The sequence below is a fragment of the Bidens hawaiensis genome, unplaced genomic scaffold (genome assembly GCF_021521415.1).
Source record: "Bidens hawaiensis isolate Kalapana, Puna unplaced genomic scaffold, B.hawaiensis_p1.1 tig00014715_1, whole genome shotgun sequence".
Taxonomy (NCBI): Eukaryota; Viridiplantae; Streptophyta; class Magnoliopsida; order Asterales; family Asteraceae; genus Bidens; species Bidens hawaiensis.
The window spans coordinates 527,824-533,062 of NW_027492289.1; positions in this window are offsets into that span (position 1 = coordinate 527,824).

Below are 5,239 nucleotides of genomic sequence, written 5' to 3' on the forward strand. Positions count from 1 at the left end.
CACTTCAGACTAGCCTACCCGAAATCCATAGGGATTTCGGTATTACACCAATGCAATTCTTCAACTCGTGTTTTTTTTATATACCGAGAACCTTTGATTTTGCTTGACTTTGGCCGAAAACAATCTGACCGAGAACCAGTATAGTTGACCGAAAACAAACGTTGACCGAGAACAATGAACAGTTGACCGAGAACAATAGTCTTTGGCCGAAAACACTAGATCTTAAGCCGAGAACTAGCAGACTTAGTTGAAAACCTTTAGATCTGGCCGAGAACCCACAAATCTGGCCGAAAAAGATCAGATTCAGTTTGACTTTCACAGCAACAAACTCCCTAATTTAGTGGAATTTGATTTGTTTCCAAAATAAAGTCAATCGTTCACCCAAAAACATATCCTTCTATTCTCCGATGAACAGTACGCCGGAAACACTAAAACAACCACCAAGAATTTATATTTTGAATCCGTTGATACCACAATAACGAGCCTGAATAGGTCTAATGATCTGATATCAATTTCAAGTCCCGAATCTGGATCACTATAACTATGATATCAACCCGAACACGATGTTAGTGCGGAATCCTAACACAGTGGTGATTCAAGAACAATGATACGAAATAATATAAATATGATGAACACGATGTAATACTCAAATGCACACGATTATATTATTAAACCGTCTAGTACATGAGATTACACAATCTGTATTGCTCTCTAGATGGTGGCTATGATTTACGTTTCTGCTCACCAAAAACTAAATGAACGAGCTCTCTAGTTCTGCTCACTCTCTACTGAACTAGCAACGTAGAACCCTATACAAGGCCCTTTATATATAGGGTACTCAATACACAAGCCCAACTATAGCCCAAAGTCCACTGAGATCCATAAGGATCTGGGATTACATTCATAGCCCAATACGAAACCCCATAAACATATAACTAAGTACAAACCAATAAATATGGACCAACAATCTCCCCCTCGGTTTGTAGCTTCGTTCTTGTTTGTTTCACTTCAGACTAGCCTAACCGAAATCCTTAGGGATTTCGGTATTACACCAATGCAATTCTTCAACTTGTCTTTTTTTTTTTATATACCGAGAACCCTTGATTTTGCTTGACTTTGGCCGAAAACAATCTGATCGAGAACCAGTATAGTTGACCGAAAACAAACGTTGACCGAGAACAATGAACAGTTGACCGAGAACAATCGTCTTTGGCCGAAAACACTAGATCTTAAGCCGAGAACTAGCAGACTTAGTTGAAAACCTTTAGATCTGGCCGAGACCCCACAAATCTGGCCGAAAACGATCAGATTCAGTTTGACTTTCACAGCAACAAACTCCCTAATTTAGTGGAATTTGATTTGTTTCCAAAATAAAGTCAATCGTTCACCCAAAAACATATCCTTCTATTCTCCGATGGACAGTACGCCAAAAAGACTAAAACAGCCACCAAGAATTTATATTTTGAATCTGTTAATATCACAATAACGAACCTGAATAGGTCTAATGATCTGATACCAATTGTAAGTCCCGAATCTGGATCACTATAACTATGATATCAACGCGAACACGATGTTAGTGCGGAATCCTAACACAGTGGTGATTCAAGAACAATGGTACGAAATAATATAAATATGATGAACACGATGTAATACTCAAATGCACATGATTATATTATTAAACCGTCGAGTACATGAGATTACACAATCTGTATTGCTCTCTAGATGGTGGCTACGATTTTCTGCTCACCAAAAACTAAATGAACGAGCCCTCTAGTTCTGCTCACTCTCTACTGAACTAGCAACGTAGAACCCTATACAAGGCCCTTTATATATAGGGTACTCAATACACAAGCCCAACTATAGCCCAAAGTCCACTGAGATCCATAAGGATCTGGGTTTACATTCATAGCCCAATACGAAACCCAATAAACATATAACTAAGTACAAACCAATAAATATGGACCAATAATCTCCCCCTTGGTTGGTAGCTTCGTTCTTGTTTATTTCACTTCAGACTAGCCTAACCGAAATCCTTAGGGATTTCGGTATTACACCAATGCAATTCTTCAACTCATCTTTTTTTTATATACCGAGAACCCTTGATTTTGCTTGACTTTGGCCGAAAACAATCTGACCGAGAACCAGTATAGTTGACCGAAAACAAACGTTGACCGAGAACAATGAACAGTTGACCGAGAACAATAGTCTTTGGCCGAAAACACTAGATCTTAAGCCGAGAACTAGCAGACTTAGTTGAAAACCTTTAGATCTGGCCGAGAACCCACAAATCTGGCCGAAAACGATCAGATTCAGTTTGACTTTCACAGCAACAAACTCCCTAATTTAGTGGAATTTGATTTGTTTCCAAAGTAAAGTCAATCGTTCACCCAAAAACATATCCTTCTATTCTCCGATGAACAGTATGCCAGAAACACTAAAACAGCCACCAAGAATTTATATTTTGAATCCGTTAATATCACAATAACGAATCGGAATAGGTCTAATGATCTGATACCAATTGTAAGTCCCGAATCTGGATCACTATAACTATGATATCAACCCGAACACGATGTTAGTGCGGAATCCTAACACAGTGGTGATTCAAGAACAATGATACGAAATAATATAAATATGATGAACACGATGTAATGCTCAAATGCACACGATTATATTATTAAACCGTCTAGTACATGAGATTACACAATCTGTATTGCTCTCTAGATGGTGGCTATGATTTACGTTTCTGCTCACCAAAAACCAAATGAACGAGCTCTCTAGTTCTGCTCACTCTCTACTGAACTAGCAACGTAGAACCCTATAAAAGGCCCTTTATATATAGGGTACTCAATACACAACCACAACTATAGCCCAAAGTCCACTGAAATCCATAAGGATCTGGGTTTACATTCATAGCCCAATACGAAACCCAATAAACATATAACTAAGTACAAACCAATAAATATGGACCAACAATCTCCCCCTTTGTTTGTAGCTTCGTTCTTGTTTATTTCACTTCAGACTTGCCTAACCGAAATCCCTAAGGGATTTCGGTATTACACCAATGCAATTCTTCAACTTGTCTTTTTTTTTATATACCGAGAACCCTTGATTTTGCTTGACTTTGGCCGAAAACAATCTGACCGAGAACCAGTAGAGTTGACCGAAAACAAACGTTGACCGAGAACAATGAACAGTTGACCGAGAACAATAGTCTTTGGCCGAAAACACTAGATCTTAAGCCGAGAACTAGCAGACTTAGTTGAAAACCTTTAGATCTGGCCGAGAACCCACAAATCTGGCCGAAAACGATCAGATTCAGTTTGACTTTCACAGCAACAAACTCCCTAATTTAGTGGAATTTGATTTGTTTCCAAAATAAAGTCAATCGTTCACCCAAAAACATATCCTTCTATTCTCCGATGAACAGTACGCCAGAAACACTAAAACAGCCACCAAGAATTTATATTTTGAATCCGTTAATATCACAATAACGAACCTGAATAGGTCTAATGATCTGATACCAATTGTAAGTCCCGAATCTGGATCACTATAACTATGATATCAACCCGAACACGATGTTAGTGCGGAATCCTAACACAGTGGTGATTCAAGAACAATGATACGAAAAATATAAATATGATGAACACGATGTAATACTCAAATACACACGATTATATTATTAAACCGTCTAGTACATGAGATTACACAATCCGTATTGCTCTCTACATGGTGGCTATGATTTACGTCTCACCAAAAACTAAATGAACGAGCTCTCTAGTTCTGCTCACTCTCTACTGAACTAGCAACGTAGAACCCTATACAAGGCCCTTTATATATAGGGTACTCAAATAAACAAGCCCAACTATAGCCCAAAGTCCACTGAGATCCATAAGGATCTGGGTTTATATTCATAGCCCAATACGAAACCCAATAAACATATAACTAAGTACAAACCAATAAATATGGACCAATAATCTCCCCCTTGGTTGGTAGCTTCGTTCTTGTTTATTTCACTTCAGACTAGCCTAACCGAAATCCTTAGGGATTTCGGTATTACACCAATGCAATTCTTCAACTCATCTTTTTTTTATATACCGAGAACCCTTGATTTTGCTTGACTTTGGCCGAAAACAATCTGACCGAGAACCAGTATAGTTGACCGAAAACAAACGTTGACCGAGAACAATGAACAGTTGACCGAGAACAATAGTCTTTGGCCGAAAACAATAGATCTTAAGCCGAGAACTAGCAAACTTAGTTGAAATCCTTTAGATCTGGCCGAGAACCCACAAATCTGGCCGAAAACGATCAGATTCAGTTTGACTTTCACAGCAACAAACTCCCGAATTTAGTGGAATTTGATTTGTTTCCAAAATAAAGTCAATCGTTCACCCAAAAACATATCCTTCTATTCTCCGATGAACAGTACGCCAGAAACAATAAAACAGCCACCAAGAATTTATATTTTGAATCCGTTGATACCACAATAACGAGCCTGAATAGGTCTATTGATCTGATACCAATTGAATGTCCCGAATCTGGATCACTATAATTATAATATCAACCCGAACACAAATTTAGTGCGGAATCCTAACACAAAGGTGATTTAAGAACAATGATACAAAATAATATAAATATGATGAACACGATGTAATACTCAAATGCACACGATTATATTATTAAACCGTCTAGTACATGAGATTACGCAATCTGTATTGCTCTCTAGATGGTGGCTATGATTTACGTTTCTGCTCATCAAAAACCAAATGAACGAGCTCTCTAGTTCTGCTCACTCTTTACATAACTAGCAACGTAGAACCCTATACAAGGCCCTTTATATATAGGGTACTCAATACACAAGCCCAACTATAGCCCAAAGTCCACTGAGATCCATAAGGATCTGGGTTTACATTCATAGCCCAATACGAAACCCAATAAACATATAACTAAGTACAAACCAATAAATATGGACCAACAATCTCCCCCTTGGTTTGTAGCTTCGTTCTTGTTTATTTCACTTCAGACAAGCCTAACCGAAATCCATAGGGATTTCGGTATTACACCAATGCAATTCTTCAACTCTTCTTTTTTTTATATACCGAGAACCCTTGATTTTGCTTGACTTTGGCCGAAAACAATCTGACCGAGAACCGGTATAGTTGACCGAAAACAAACGTTGACCGAGAAGAATGAACAGTTGACCGAGAACAATAGTCTTTGGCCGAAAACAATAGATCTT